The 16,842-nt window shown below is 52.7% G+C and overlaps 1 long non-coding RNA gene across 1 annotated transcript; it reads right to left on the bottom strand.

Annotated features, from left to right (window-relative positions):
* Window positions 1-15,011: 15,011 nt before the first annotated feature.
* LOC112973903 lies at window positions 15,012-16,836 on the bottom strand. Its single transcript, XR_003256105.1, has 2 exons — window positions 16,433-16,836; window positions 15,012-16,189 (listed from the first exon to the last, which is right to left on the bottom strand). It is a non-coding gene; the product is annotated as an uncharacterized LOC112973903 (long non-coding RNA).
* Window positions 16,837-16,842: the final 6 nt, after the last annotated feature.

Genomic DNA, 16,842 nt, shown 5'->3' with positions numbered 1-16,842 from the left:
GCACAGAGCCTTTCTTCATGCTCCTGGTGTAGGTGGGCGTGGGTGAGCCCACCCCTAGCACCACTGCGGGTGCATTTGGTAACTGCTCCTCCCCAGAAATGATGATGATGATGATGCTGTAATGCACCAGCCCTAAAGCCACTAGGACAAGGATTGCAAAGGCATCTGCACTGCCGGGCAGGTCAAGCACAGCCCTGCTGTGGCTGCTGTTAGCGCTGTCCTTTGCTGGGGATGTGGCTTTACACCTGGCAGCAGAGACCAGCTTTGGGGGCAAGATTAGGAGCACTGCTCCCCCCGGCATCCCAGCATCTTCTCCCTGGCCAGGCAAGAGCCCTGGTGGGACCAGGGATGTGGGTGCTCCCAGTCAGACCTTCTCCAGCATAGTCAGGATTTGAAGCTTTGGCCACTGAGGAGAACAGAGTCACAGTCCCTGGCCAGGTGCTCTGGGGAACCTGAGTCACAAACTCATGGAAAGATCCATCCCGTCTTCAGGCAAGGGGCAGGAGGGCCTAGGAGCACATCCTAACGGCACACAGCCCCAAGGATTCCAAGGATAGGCATTCCCGCTCTAGGGACCTAGTGGAGATGGTGGGTCCAAGGTAGCTCCAGAGCAAAGGCAGTGCTCTACTGACCAGGGAAAGGGGCTGGTCCTGGATTACAGGGGGTCTGACCCCAGCTTTCGAAGCCCTGTCATGACCACTGAGCCATCTTGCTGCTGCCAGCACCCACCAAGCATGCCAGCCTGCAGCACACCTTGGCTGTGCTACCTGGCCCCCCAGCAAGGTCTACCATGCTGCTGCATCCTGTGGGCTCCTCTCTCCAGGGAGCGGAGACAGCAGGATGCTGAGGAGATGGAGCACTGCAGCATGGCATGTCCGGGCATACCCCGTACCCTCCTTGCCAACTGCAAGCTGTGCACATTTCGGCCATCTGCATGGGCTGCAGGAACCTGCACATGACCAGGCTGGTAACCCTCCTCTGGACCTCTCCAGTTTCTTCACATCCCTCTTGAACTGAAAGGCCCACATCCAAACGCTACTGAGGTGCAGCAGTTAGTGGAGGGGGTAGCAGCTGCCGTCAGTCTGCTGCCCATGCTCTTCCTAATATAGCCCACTACATGTTTTGCCTTATTCATGATGAAAGCAACTGCAAACTAATGAAAAGGTTGAAACCTGACATCCACCTCCACGTCCTTTACAGCCGGGTCTATCCAGTGTGGACAGGTCAGGTGCATCTCAAGGAAATCTCCTGTGACGCCACAGGACATGAAGGCCATTACCAGTGTAATGAATGAGGCACTGTCACACCACAGCATTAGAAAGGACCAGTCTTTCCTCATAATGTGACTGAATCTCTTTTCCAAGTCTGCTGCCAGGGGCCTGCAGGCTTTCCTCCCACAGCTGCACTTTGGTTTGTCTCTAACAGACAATGCCATGTAATAGCCACAGTGTGTGGACTTAGTTTTATGGTTTTCAACCTCGATTTGTGGACCCCTAAACAACTTCCCCTGCAGTTGTGAACCCCACTAGAAAGTTCATACACAGCATAAATAAACTTGCTTTTCTTAGTCCTTCTTCACTGATCTCTTAGCCAGCTGTGTTAGATCACAGGAGGAACTCCTAATGTGGACAGGTTTTCTGCTCCCGTGAGCCATCTTTCCTGATAGAYGAGTCAGGGATTGGTTTCAGCAGCAACACGAAGGCTTGTGTATGTTGCACGGCCTCTCTCTGACTGAAGACTTAGTGGCTCAGGCTGGAGGGAAYTGCAGTGATGGAGAAGAACCTGCCCAGCTGCCGCCAGCCCTCCTCTTCCGTGCTGGGCCTGGCTCACCGGTCCGGGGACCAGATGTCACTTGTGTCCTGAATGGCGTTGATGGGCTTGGTGCTCAGCAGGCTGCACAAGTGCTGGTGCTAGATAAGGAGAGGCAGTACTAACTGAACCTGCGACCAGGCAGCTGCAAGCCACATTTCAGGCTGGGTGGTCTAAGCACACCACTACCCCCAGCCCAGGAGCTCTTCTCCCCTCCATCAAACCTGTAAAATTAATATTCTTCCCATTTCTTCCTAATTTTCAGAACTGAAAAAAGGAGTTGGTGGGTTGGAAAGCAGCACATTTGTTTTGGCTTGGCCAGATAGCTGCGATAAAAATGAATCTGTTGCCAACAATTCGTTTCCTATTTCAGGCCCTACCAAAAATAAACTCTAAAGGGAAATTCAAATAAGAATGAAATATGCATGAGACAATGAGCTCCCAAGATTATATAAGAAAATTCTCTCTAAACATTCTCTGGAAGGGGGAACGGCAGTGCCAGTGGTATTTAATATTGTGGGGGAGAAGTTAATATTGCTAGGGGTTCAGGGAACTCCAGCAAAGCAGAAACCAGAGTAACTAGATACAGATATATATATAAGCAGCYTGCATTTCATGTAGCAATGCACGTGTCCTTATACTTCACGTGGATATATGCTACACATGGGGATATGACCCCCTCTTCCTTTCCTCCTTTACCCCCCAAAATAGATGTAATGGCTCAAGCAAGCAAATTTGGACACACCAGTTCCAGGGGAAATAAGCCAGAGAAATGTGTGCTTTCATCCATTGGCTACTTCCAAATCAGGATCAGCCATGAAAGGGAATGGGGCACACCGAAGGCCACTTCTGTGCCCTTGGAGAGTTTGTCCAGCCATTCTGCAATGCCAGAAGAAGAGGCAGTGGCTGGAGGAAAGCACATGGCCTGGGGAGAGCCTGCCTGGGCTTCAGGAGGCTGAAGCCCAGCAGAAGCTGAGGGGTAGATGCCTGGCTGCCTTCCCCAAGGACACTCTGCTCCTGGGATATCCAGAGCCTAGGGGCTCAGAAATGACCCCCAGCCACATAAGTGTCCTCCTTGCACAGACAGTATTTGGCTCATAAGTGACTCCCTGCAGCCAGGGTCAGTGGATCACCCTGCGGGGAGTCATCCCAAAGAGGATTTGTCACAGCGACGTCACCAGTTTCATTTCACATTCATCACCATAGCGATTGGTGACCTCAGCAAGGTCCCTGGAGAATGCCCCATGCATTTGAGTCTAAATAAACAGCCACAGAGAAGCCCTTCTTGCAGGCCTTTGCCTCATGCATGCGCTTCCACGCTTTGCTCTGCAGAAACACCAGGGCGCTGCCGCCAGCGCCCACCAGCTCAGCTCCCCACGAGGGGTTTCGGCGGGCAGCAGCCGGGCTGCCAGCCCCAAGCACGAAGGAGCCCATGCCACCGTGAGCGCAAGCAATGCTTTCCTTTGGGGTCGCCCCACATCAGCATCAGCCCCATCTTCCCCAGAGGAAAGAAGCAAAGTGTGTGCGGTGCTCGGGGGTAGGAGAAGCTCCTCGGGGGTCCTGGCGTCCCCATGAGGATGGGCTGCGGTTCCGGGACCTGCTGCCTCGAGCCCTGGAGCTGCGTGAACACCTTTAACCAGCACATACAGCGTTCTCCTGGGAGGTGGCAGAGCCTTTTTCTGGCTGTTTACACCCAGTCCTGTGTTCTCCCTACGTGGAGAACTGCTGAGGGGTTGATTTTGTTCCTGCAGTCCTTCCCCACGAACTGCATTCAAACAGGAGGCACGGGGAGGGTTCAAGTTTCCCATTTTCCCTTTTCCTGCTCCTCAGCATTCTGAAGTCAGAGGAGGTTTCTCAGAGCTCCAGGGTAGGAAAAGTGAAAACAAACCCAAACACCACTGAAGAATCTTTCTGCGGCACTTGGTAGAGAAAAGGAGAAATGAGAAAATGCACAATTCAAAAATCTTGAAATCTGAAACGAGGAGGGGAGGTCCAGCTTGAGAAGAAATATCTACCACACTCCTCAGCAGGAGAATATTGTCTGCCGTGCTCCTTTCCTTAGCTCCCAAGTCCTTGTTCTGTTAACTCCCCACTCCAGCTGACAACCGAAAGGGGCCATTTTTCCACCTCACACTGCTCTCGGGACTAAAATACGGGATCTGAAGGTGAGTGTAAGCAGGCCAGGGTGGCCAGAGCGCGTGCGGGGCTGCCCTGCCGTCCACTGGGGCTGGTCACTGCAGGATGGGGCTGAGCCCACCCCAAATCCGCAGCACCCAGGCTGCTTTTCTGTGCAAACCTGGCCACTGCCAGCCGTGCCAGCAGAAATATCCAGCTGACGCGCTCCCAAGCGCCTCCTGACTCTGTGCCGACGGACTGAGTCTTTTTGGCATTTCATCCAACCAACAGAGTGTTGTTTAGCTCACTGGGAGCTCTGCAGGGACTGGGAACCACAGGTACCGGGAGAGCACAGGGGTCCCACCACCACGAAGCCAGCAGGTTCCCGTGCCCTCCCGAGTTCACCAGCAGCCCCACACCACGCAAGGGAGACCTGGCAGCAGACTAAAGTTGTTTCGTCCTTGCTGAYGGCTACCTGGCGCCGGGTAAAGGCTGGCTGGTTCTCGGGACCACCTAGGGCAGCCTGTTGGTCACATGCATTTGATCCATCCATTCACCTCTTCGCTTTAGTGCAACATATTAGCGCCATTGGGGCTGAGCTGAGGGAAGCACTTTGAGTCTGAGACACGTGCTTTGCTCATCAGGTCTAGAGGGTGCCTCCAGCCTGCTGCTGTGGCAGCCAAAGGGCAGGGTGTGTGTGAATGTGGCGTCCTGGGGGGGACGGTACTGTGCCCTGAGCAGCCGGGTACCCTCCTGGGGCACTCAGGGGCAACACTGGGCTCCAGCCACTGCTGGAGCATAGYTGCTCGGCAAAATCTGGGCCCATGTGTCCACCTCCCCCAAAGGGCGCAGGCAGACAGTCCACCTACCAAACCCACTTCAGCTCAGCTTTAAAAATGTCACTCACCCAATGGAGCACTGGAAGTGTTTCCATGTGATCTAGGTGACCAGTTACTCCCTGCCCACAGCAAACGGCAAATAGCAAATGCACAAAGCATGGCAGCTATGGTGTTTCTGGGCTGAAAATGCATTTTTAGTGCAAACCGTGGGGAGCCAAAGCCATCTCTGAACGGATCCAAGTGCCTGAATACAGTTTCTTGAAGTTCTGTTCAAAACTGTGTAGGAACCCCCTGATTCTGCCTCAGAGAAAGCACGAGTACGTTTGCGTCCAAGCCCTTGAAGCAGGAGAGGAAGAACAATTAGAAAGAACAAGGGCAGGCAGAGGCATCTGCACTGCCGCTACCTGATTTATCCTTGTGTCTGTGCTGGCCTGGCTGCAGCGCTGCACGTTATAAAGTGCCTGTGCTTGTTTAGTCTGTATGGGAGCACAAATCACAGCGCTATGTCATCACTCTGCCAGGGTCTGGATTTCATTAGGAGCCACATGATCAGCCTCGGCTGCTGCTCACGGCTGGCCGCGCGCTCTCCGCAGAGCACAAACATGCTGCACAGGATACAGGGGCGACGGGGCCCTGGCGGCAGCACTGAATAGGCTCCTTGTCCGCAGGTGAGGACCAGCGGTGGCCCCCAGCTCCAGCCGGCTGCTCCGAGCTCCAGCAAGGAGGAGTGCTGGGGGAATGCCGAGACAAGAGCCTGACGACCCTGCCCCCAAGATGGGCTCCATAGGGCTGATTGGTGAGAAGCTGCTGGGACAYACCAGGAGGATTTGTCCCCCTTCAATTTTTGAAGACCCTGAAAATACCCTTAGGGCAGGGCAGCCTGCACTGTCCACACAAAGCAGAAGCTGAGGACAGAGCAGGATGTGGCCTAAAGCTGTCTCCTGCTAGTATGGCAATTGCTGGGCCCAGATGATAGGACCCACAAGTTAAGGCTGACCGTCCCCTCCCCAGCTATCCCCAGATGCCAGGCTGCCTAAAGAGAGAGGCACAGCTAGCAAACAGGCAGCCCCAGGCCAAGGAGTTGGAAGGGGATGGCTGCAGAGCCTGCTGCATCCCTTGCAGCCCACTGCATCCCTTGCGTCCTGCTGCATCCCTTGAGTCCTGCTGCATCCCTTGCAGTCCTCAGCTGCTATGCATAACTCCCAGTCAGGATCATATACTTCCCTCACACCCCCGTTCCCTCCCAGGTATGAAGTGCCATGCAGTGACCCAAGAGCATCTGCGTAAGCTGGCTGGGAAAGCAGAACCACTCTAGGAGAATGCAAGGGAACTGGCTCCCATTTCTTGCTCAGAGCAAGCCCGGGCTCTCCAGGCAGCGCTGTGCAGGCTATAGGCTCACCTGCAGTGTACACAGTGTCCCCAGCATGTCTGGGGTTGTATAAACCTATCATCCAGTGTCAAAACGGACCTTCTGACAACTCTTCTACTCTGTAGGGAACAGAGACACAAGTTGCTCCTGGGCCTGGAGCACCATGTTGGGCTGCTGAGTCACAGCTAACATGAATTTCATCCTGGCCATGCGTCCTCATCTCCTCCCTTGGAAGCAAGCATCTGGAGGGAAGTCAGGATGCATGTGTGTAAAAGGCATCACATCCAAGTTCTGATGGTTGCTCAACTCAGAAAAATCAAAGCACGAGCATGTTTTCTGACAAGCTTCTGATGACATGTTGCTCCTTCCTACAGGTCAAATCCAGCTTTTCCAGGCCTGATGTTTGGCAGCCCAGACGATCTCTGCAGTGAGGGAGTCCTTGCTCTGCATACTCCATCAGCTTCCTCTTCACCTCCTGCACCAGTCAAGGCTGGGCTGTGGCCTCCAGCTGAGTTCACAGCAGGTCAGGAAGGAAGCGAGGAAATTTCACATTCACAAATCATTCACAGAGCTCATCCTGGGAGAGCTGGATGGGAGATCTCTGCCGTGAAGACTTTTTGCTGTCTTCCAGTCACACTTAGACATAGTGAGTGGGACCACCTGAATCCAGATCTTATCTTAGCTACAGCTCATGGGTGAAATTCCTGTTCAGATGTTTAGCTCCTGAGGCCATAGTGGGGGAACATTTACTACATGATGTTTGTTAAGTCTGAATAAATCTGGATGAGTCTGATGAGCCAGACTCCCTCTCCTGCCTGGATACACACTCCTCTTGCCTGGTTTCTTGCATTTCTGTGGCATGGAGTGAACTCATCCAGTGTTTGATTTGGTCATTTCCCATTTTCGGATGACCGTCAGGTTTCATTCCTGAATCAGTTTGCTGGGAAGCAGTCTTCACTTGGTCCAAAACTAATGTTTCCAAATTTGCTACATGCCTAGGAACCCTTTCTTGCAGAAGCTCTCAGGCTGCTGGCTCCATGGCAGCACCTGGAAGCAGATGCAGACAAACTAAGGAGAAAAGGCTTCTTCCTGCGATGTGCTCAATACCCAAATCACATGGCTGGAGCTCTGTGCAAAGCTGAGACCCTCCCAGGGCACACTTGCTAGGATTTGGGAGAGAAGGCAGGAGCGAGGAAGGGTTTGGCTTGGCCGTGTCAGGAGCAAGGAGACGAGTGTTCATGCAGGCACAAGGAGAGGCCGAGGCTAGACAAAAGGTGAAAGTGAATCCACCGAACTGGGGCTTGTAGGACAGTGCTGCGCAGAGGAAGGGGCAGAAGGAGGAGGGAAGGAGCCCTGCGAAGCCACTACGGACAGATGAGCGGGTGAGTGCATCCTTGGAGGAAGGAGTGGGAGGAGCGTCCAGCACATGACTGGGAAAGCAGGAAGGCAGCGATCACAGGAGCTGCAGAGGATGGGGACGAAGGGCTGCTGCCAGAGCTGTTTCCACAGGGCGCAGCGGGCTGGCGCCACTTACTCAGGGTCTGAGGAGAAGCTGGAAGAGAGCGACTCTGGGAAGTCATCACAGACATCAAACCCTTTTTAAAAAGATGAGCCATTGTTTTTGAAGAAAGCCTCCACTTTCCCACTTCCCGTCTGGCACTGCCTTCACTCCGAATCTCTGCGTCCAATTATTCCCATGACCGTCTCTCTTGCTGCAAACCAACGTGCTCAAGTGTGCCCGCACGTGAGACGAGATCCGCCGAGATTGTGGGGCCAGGCTGGGAGGGCAGGTCCCGAGGAGACGGGCCACCCTAAGACCCGGCCCCGCAGCAGCTCAGCCCTCCCGGCCCGGCCCGCTGGGGGTTCCCTGCTCCGGCGAGCACCTTGGCTCCGTCCCCAGCACGGGGCAGCCGGGATAAACTGAACCACCAGTGGCAGGCAAGCACCTCAGGCGGAGCTGAGTGCCAAATCCATGCCTCTGGCACGGCAGACCGAGCGCGTAGCTGTTCAGCCACGCTGCCAGGACCAGACCCACGGATTCTGCGTTTGACCACTCTCCTGGCTCCTGGTCCAAGCACCAGCCCGCACCGCGCTCGCAGGCCCGTGGGGAGGGACCCGGCTCCGCTCCCCGAGGTGCTGCGGGAGGCAAAGCCCGTCGCAGGCTTCCCCCTAGTGGGTAACGTGCTCCGAGGACACCGGCTCCACGCCAGAGGTGAAGGGCTCCAGGTACAGCTCTGCACAGCATTACACCAGGCCTCCCCGTTCTCTACCCATTTAATATATTCGATGTTGTGGGAAAACATCCCCCTGAGGGTGCTTGCCAATGACAGCCACCGTAAGCGTTCTGCTGCACGCTGGCTCGTAGCAGAGCTGGTGGCCCCCGCACCAGGCTGGAGGAGCACCACAGTCCAGCCACAGCCCCTGTCCAGGTCCTTCGGTGGGACACATGTCTGCAGCACTGCACATCAGCCCCTCGTCCTTTAATGTGCCATCGGCCGGTGGACAGAAAGTCAGGCTTCTCGTTTACAGCTCCAAAGCCACATTTTGTGCAAAAGCTGCAATGCATCAGCCTCTTTTGGCGCTTGCTGGCTGCCTGGTAAAACCGCACGCCCTGAGCGCTGGGCTGCTGCGCAGAGAGCTTGAGTCTGGAGCCGGTGACTCAGAGAGCCGTGGCAACATGACCACTCTCCTTTGGGGACACCAGGCTCTGGCAGGAATCTCCTGTGGGATTGTTTGCGCTCAGATTTCTCTGTAGGATTATTCCTGATTGAAATGTGCTCCAGTTACAAGAACAAGCGATTTCTCTGCCTGCATTTATGTGCCCCACTCCTTTTGCCTTGTCTGTTTGAGTCAGGAGGCCAGCAAAGTTATAAAAAGGCTGAGCTCCTCTGGAAGCCTGGGGTATTTGGGGATGGGTAGACATACTCTTCAGGGCACAGAGGGAAGGAAACATCCAGGCTGCCCTTCCCTAAGTGTGCAGTGAATTGTCTGTTGCTGGCTATCTTTGGAAATCGTCTGGTGACCTCTCCATCTCAGGAGGTCTTTCCTGCAGGTGACCAGCCTGCAGATCCCTGCCACCAGGAACCTGCTCTTGGCAGTGCGGCAGTTCACATGGGGACCACTCGTCCAGTTCTGCTTCCCACCAGAGCCACTGGATGACTCTGCAAACCCTACTACAGGGCACAGGCTCCAACCTGCTATCTGCACACTGTAGTGCTCGCTCCCGGCACTTCTCACCGCACACCTTTGCTTCAGGTTCGTGTAGCATTAGCCACCAGCTGTGTGAGGAAGGGCCTGGAGTTTGTTTGGGGGTTTGAGAAGAGGCAGCAGGCTAGGATCGGCTCCTGGCCTACTGCCTCAGCAATCTCCCTGTGTCTATGTAAGGAGCATCTTGCTTTCCCAGTGCAGTGCTCCCTGGCCATGAGTACACTGCAGGGCTGAACGCAACTCCCCGGTCACACTGTGCAAGGCCTCATCCTGCCTGCCCAGACACTGTGGTCATATTTCTGTACAGCTCCATGCACATCGGCCAGCAGCAGCCGGAGCAGGATGACAGGATGGATCCAGGGGCACGTCCCATTTGGCTCTTTCCCAGCGCTCTAATCCAGGTGAGCTCTGAAGCATGGGTAGTAGGGCAGGGGAAGGAGAGCAAGAGCCTTCTCGTTGTGTTTGTCCCTCTGTAGCTCAATTCAGACAGGTTAAGGCCTGGACCTCATAAACCAACTGTGGGACTGTTTTTGTTGTAACAGCTCTAGGTCCAGCAGCCATGAGCTCCCCTCTGGTGCTAGCAGGCTTCAGGGCATGCAGGAAGGGCTGCACACACAACCACTCCAGCAGCCCTTCTTCAGGCTCCATTGCACCATCCGAGCTCCTCAAATCTTGCCCCATGCAGGATGGTCCATGTGCTGCTTGTGACACCACTGGCTGTCATGGCCTCCTCATTGGGGACTCCCCTAACCCCAACTTGAGCCCACATCTTAGAGCCCTCTCTGCCTCATGCACACCCCAGCACGTCATCACATGTACCCTGCATGGACTGCCCTGGAGCAGATGGCACACGATATCCCCCAGGTCACCAGTGCTCAGGGCTGTCCCTGCAGCTCGGTCCCCAGGTGTGCCACCCACCAACTTCCACAGTGCTCCTGGGCAAAGTCTGGGGGCAGAGAGGGGTGGCCAGGGCAGACTGTTCCCRATGGGCGACCCAGTTGCTCTTCAGCTCACTGGGTTCGTTCCCTCAACTCAGGGCACTGGCATGCTCATTCCCCAAGCGCAATGCCATCCTCTCCCCACACTTGTGCAGCTCACCAGAGGAGCCCAGCCCCCCCAAAGATGCTGGACCTTGGTAACCCTGCTGCAACCCTGCTGCTGCCTGGCTGCACCCACTGGCGAGCAGCCCAGCTCCATCCACTTATCCTGCGAGTGCCCTGCATTGCTACAGGCATCTTGAAACATCGAGGCCCAGCACAAAGGCAGCATTAGCTCTATCCACCTGGGGCCAGCTACCCAGCAGGCCCTGTTGCATGCAGACCAGGTTAAATAAGTGTGCCAGTTCCCACAAGAAGCCCAGCCTGCCCAAGACTCAGCCCACCGAGCCTGGAGAAGGCAGTCTCGAGCCTGCCAGACTAATGAGAAGCGCATGGGACCCACATCTGGTAGCGATTGAGCAAGGAGCAGCGTTGGGAACAGAGGAAGCACATATTTCCTGCAGCACAAAGGAAGCGAGAGGAATGTCCGCGTTGCAGCGGAGGCCTCAGGGCACAGGTCTCTCCCGCACACAGCGAATTCGGCCAGAATGCAGCCCTCTCCCTCTGCCTGGCTCTGGGCACTGACCGCCCCATCAGGTGCCCAGGGCACCAGACTTCCTTCCTACATGGCTTGTGGGGCAATCAGCCTCTCTCCAGGAGCCAGCAGGCAGGGCCTGGCACCTCCTGTAGCCACAGAGGCATCCCTTGGCCTCACTAGGAGTCTGGGGCCTCCACATGCTGAAATGTTGCATGTTCACTGCTGCAGCTCCCCCAGCACATCTCGTTTAGACTACACTCCTTCGGTAGGGGTATAAAGGTGTGAGTGGTACCAGATCTGGGACCCATTACAGGACAAGAAGCAATGGGCACAAACTGAAATACAGAAAATACCACTTGAACACAAGAAAACTCTTCTTCACTGTGAGGGTGGTTGAACACTGGAACAGATTGCCCAGAGAGGTTGTGGAGTCTCCATCCTTGGAGATATTCGAAAACCAGCTGGACACAGTCCTGGGCAACTTGCTCTAGTTGACCCTGCTTGAGCCAGGGGTTTGGACCAGATGATCTCCAGAGGTCCCTGCCAACCTCAACTGCTCTGTGATTCTGTGATCTGAACAGGGTTGTGCAGGTTGTTTGCTGCTTCGTTGCCAGCACTGCTGGAGCTGTGTCCCTGGAAACAAGCCTCCCCCTCCCTGGGTTGAGACCTTCCAGTCCCCGGCTGCCTTTCCATTTTCAGGGATGCATGGGCAACTTACAGCTGCTGTAAAAGGCAGCTATTTCTCATAGATATGCTGGCCCTCTAACAGGCTCACACAACAGGTCTCCTCTCCAATTTGGTAATCGATTTGTTGTTCAAAGTTCTGCAAGCAAGAAAATGCTCTCCAGGAGCCTGACTCAGCATTGCCCAACCCAGACACATGCAAGCTTAAGCTCTCACTACAAATGGCATTAAGAGAGCAGAAAASCTAGAGACCTGGTGGAAGTGGCCTGTGATGGATTATAAGCTGGAGAGCTCAAAGCAAAGTCTGCTCTGTGCTGTGACAATTCTGCAGTGACTCAGAAGGGAACAAGACAAACACATGTAGGGTTGTCCTTACCAGTGCAGGTGGCCATATGGTATCACTGCAACCCCTGTGCTGTGTAAGGGGGCAGTCAGCTGTCCTGGTCTGGTGCTGATGACATGTGAAGCCTTGGCCCAGATCCCTGAACACCCAAGCCTGCCGAAATGCTTCCAGATTGCATTGCTGAGGGAATACCCTGACACAGCTGTAGCTACATATAGTGAAACAGGATGCTAGGACAGCAAAGTGTTGTCTGTTTGGGATCCAGTTCACGCATAGGGATAGGCAAAGATCAAGATGTCCTAAGTTGCTGAATTCCAGTTGTGTCTTGTTCCGTGAGGAAGCCAATTCAAAAGCTCAAGAAATAGCCTTACACCATGTTCTGGGCCTTCCAGGACTGCTCTCTGCTGCTTCAGTGTTGAGGTGTCCAAGTCAGCTGTTGCACAGTGTGAGCCCTGCTCTGTGCTCAGTCATCCATGACACCCCTGCCTTACGGTGTGGGGGGAAGCTGGGCCACAGGCATCCAATGGTGGCCCCAACCCTTTGCACAAGCAGAGTGCTGAGCTGGAGCTATGCTGATGTGAGGCTCCAGGCCAAGCTCAGCTGTCCCCTCAGCCAGGGAAAGGCACTGTGAAAGACTTGGGGACCTGCTCCTTCCATGGGATTTAGAGCAGATCATCTGCCAGGAGCCTGCCCTCTGCTCAGTTTGTTGGTGCACAGCAGCTGCATATCAGAGATCTCCAGCCATGGCTAAGAGCCATGCACATGACAGGTCCCATGCAGCTCTCTGTGCTGGGGAAGGTATGTGGCTGAGCACGGGAGGTCCTGGGTAGAGCCAGAGGGGCAATGGGATGAGGGTGGCAGCTTGTGCCAATGCTAGAAGCAATTTCACCCAAAACCTCCAGCAGAGAGGACACCACTTCTTCCCTGTGTGACACCAGTCAGCTAGCAGTAAGGGCACCCAGACTGGGCCAGGCTGCCAGCAGCAGAAAGAGCTCCAGTCCCTCCAGAGTCAGCACCAAAGGCACATCCCAGCTTGGGAGGAATCTGAAACTCATTCCTAATAGGAATTATTTGTAGTCAACAAGGTTGTGGGACAGGCACATGGCACAGAGCCCAGGTAGCTGTTCTGCCAAAGCGCTAAGGAGCTGGAAGCCAGGAGAAACACTACAGATGTGGCCAGGCAGCTGAAAGCAATGCCAGGCTGCTGCAAAAGGCATGACCACAGCACGCAGGGGAAGGAGCTACGTAATGGCCATGGGGGAACCAGGAGACTACAAGGATTCAGCGCATTAGCTCTGGTGATAACAAAGCACAGCAGGGCCCCAGCTCCCTAATATGGCCTGCTTAAGCTGCCCAAATTCATGTAGGTAACAAAAGCTATCATCAAATCTTCATGCCAAAGGATGGCAAAGGTTTGGGGCTTGAGCCAATATACTTTTAATGGTGCTTTTATGCTAGTCTTCAGTATTCCCCCAGCCAGAACTGGCAACACCGTGGCTAATACCTCTTAATTAAAAGACCTGTTTTCTATTCCCTAGAACCTCGCCAGACTGAAACCACCTGGGCTCTGTGCCACGTATCTACTCTGGCAGCTAAATCTCGGCAAAATGGTTTGGCTGTTTCTGAGAATAGAGTTAGGAAAATGGAGGTTGATTTGCTCATTAAAAATGTACCACAGACTTTTCATGCAGACACTTCTGGAAAAGCTATTGCAGTATGGCTGGGTGCATCTGCAGTCAGGACTGAGCCTTCCTGCCACCTCTACCATGGTTATGGGCCAGACCCCCTGATACAGGTGCTGAGTGGCAGCAGCCAAGGTCAAATTCAGTTTCTAGAAGCCTGTGTTCAAAATACTGAAACAAAGCCAGTTTGCACCATGACCCACAATCCAGGGAAATCAAATGATGCTGGTTTGAATGCTCAGGGCTCCTTGCCTCCTGCTCCCTGCAGGGTCATGCCCATCCATTAGCAGTCAGGCTGCTCCTGCTGAGGGTGCTTGCCACCTCTGTTCCCAGCAGTGAGGCTCCCTGCTGCTCCCTCCCAGCACAGGACCTTCTCTCACACTGCACAGGATTCAGGAGGCCCCACCTATGCCTCCTTCCATCAGGATGACAGCCCACATGATGTGTTGGGCACAACACCACAGGCTATGTTTTTCAAAGCACAAATATGACATATTTTCCCACTCTTACAATCTATTTTCAATATGAACATCCCCAACTACTGCAAAATGTGTAGACTATATCCCCTGGTTGGCACATTCCAGCCAGCTCCTGGTTCTCTATCACAAGTTGACTGTCCCTGCAGTAGGTCCCTCCAGAGCTCCCAGGGAGGCACTGCTCTCCTTGAGGCTTCAAGACGCCAGGCATCAAACCCCTGCAAATTGTCTCTCACCCCTTTGCTGGGCTCAGGCTCTTTGCAGAGGTGAGAATGGGAAGCAGGAAGATCGCTCATCTTCCAGCTCTCTCTGGACTTCGGCATCAGGAAAGGAGGTGGAATATGGTTGGCTTAAAAACAGGCAGGGTGAGAAGCAGGAGAACAAGGACCACAGTGAAGGAGGAGGAAGAACAACAGCCATGGGATGAGCAGGACAGAGGCAGACATGACAGGATTAATTACAAGGCATTGGTCTAAGCAACCCAGAGGCAGAAGGCTCTGTAGTCAGCCTACCTAATTCCTCTCCAGGACCTGGGATTTGGGGATCACCTTCCTTGGACAGAAGTATGAGGCAACCATCTTTAAAAAAGGGACAATTTATAGCAAGAAACATTTTAGGGATGTACCATTTCCCTGGACATGTTAAGTATTCTTCTCTAAAGTGGACATTCCTACTACCCTCAAGTATACAATAAAATTATTGTAAGCTTTGAAATAATATTAAAAATGATACTTCTTAAGCTTTTTAATACATTTCAGTGTATCTTTCTTTTTTCTAATTCAGTTCTGGAATCTTTTTATGTGTATCGCTGAAATTAATTTGAAACTTAGCCTTTGCAGAAACCTGCTAAATATTGATCTCATTACCTGTACAAAAGTGCTTCACGAAAAGAAAATATTTTCATTCCAACAATGCATTTGAAGTAGAAATGAATTTAATAAATTCCATGTGTTGTACAAAAATTAAAAGAGTAAGGACTTGAAGACAATGTTTCCTGGTGTTCTCAAAGCATGGCTACAATGTACAGAATCTCTCCATTCTCAATACTTCCCCAATCAATCCACAAACAGCTTTGTTGCCCAGTTTGCTCCAGCCAGCAATGATAAAAATTCCCCTTAAAGTCAGTATTTTTTTCAGAGAAGGTGGCTGGATCACGTTAAAGTATGTTTTGTATGTGCTGAAATCAAAATGTGAAGTCTGTTATTTGAGAGCTAAAGCACACCTAACTGAAGTATGAACGCTTGGAGGTGACTGTCTGATAATTGCATTGGGAAGTAAAGTTTAGCACATGCAAGCGTGTATTGTCCTAGTTTGGAGGCTGGCAGAGAAAACTTTTAGCACATTTTGAATGAAGCAGGAGAGTGTTCAGTCGCTACCTTCTTCCTTCTGACAGAATGTAAAAAAAGTACAACTGAGCATTCATCCCAGAGTGTGGGATTCATCTTACTTCATGTGAGACACCTAATAGTCGTCTAAGTCCAAACTAATCTTCTAGGGTTTAGTTGTCCAGTTAATGGTGAGGAACAGTTAGACATTATTCTCAGACTGATGAACTGCCCTGCAGAGGCATCCATTCCTCTTCATTTATTCTAGGGAAAACCTAACAGCTGTCTAGAAATGGACATCTCCCTATGAGACATCTAGACTGGGAGAAGAAGGATTGCACCTCTGATGTGCAGTAGTAAGTTCTAATAACTGAAACATCTTTCAAACGYTTCAGTTGCAGGAAAATCATCCTGTATGGACAGGCCTCAAAACTTCCAGATATTTAAGGATGACAAACTAAAATGCCTACTGTAATTCTGAAACTCTTTTGACACATAAAGGAATTAAAAACATTTTAGCAGCCTTCAAGAGCAAATAATGATACAATTTGAATGTTCCTTCCTGTATGACGCAGTATGTGAGACAAACCACAACCTAGAAGAAAATATTCATTTTCATTTTCATGGATTTGTAGACTCTTCAGTTGCCCAAAGTTAAGATTAGCAATGTCCGTTGAAAACACATTTCCAGAATTCAGATCCTTTGAATTGACTGCATTAACTCTTTGCATTTTCAAATACTCCTAGCGCAGTATCATTGCTGCCCTGAAAATAATCAAGCAGATAATGGATTATTTCCATGTCAATCACGTATGAACAACTCTCAGAGAAGTTTTACTATTTCCGTGGTTTGAAAACTCTGCAGTAACAGCTGAAAAGGACATATTTTTCTGTAAATCCTTAGTTGTTTTCTCAGTCGAAGCAAAGGCACTGCTTTGCAGGAAGTGTATTTGTCTTCTCACAACGTATCATTTTAGCTGTGGGTGAAACCCGGAAAATAACACTCACCTACTGTCACAACCGCACTGTGCGCAAGTAACCACGCGCATTCCTGCGGCACTGCTGCCGGTTTTGGAGCTGCTCTCCGCATCTCCGCTCTCTGAAGCAACGAGAAAAGCTGCAAGAGTTTTATTCTGGAGCGGTGCCAGAATTTGCTTTCGCAAACCCCGCTCCCTTTGCCTCTCCGCCTCGCGCGTGACAGCTCCCCTTGAACAAGTCAGAAATTCCTGCCTAGACCGCGCTCAGCCCATGGCAACGCGCGCTGCGATGCCGCTGCTGCGCTCGCCGGCACGGGCACGGTCCCGGTCCCGGCCCCCGCACCGTCCCTCGGCCTAGCAGAAACGCTCGGTATCACTTAAGCTCCGTCTCAGCCCGAAGTCACCGTCCCCCGCCCGCCCGGGAGCCCGCGGAGGGGGAGG

Source organism: Apteryx rowi, unplaced genomic scaffold (assembly GCF_003343035.1).
Source record: "Apteryx rowi isolate R43461 unplaced genomic scaffold, aptRow1 scaffold_571, whole genome shotgun sequence".
Lineage (NCBI taxonomy): Eukaryota > Metazoa > Chordata > Aves > Apterygiformes > Apterygidae > Apteryx > Apteryx rowi.
This window is presented reverse-complemented; position numbering and strand designations above follow the sequence as displayed.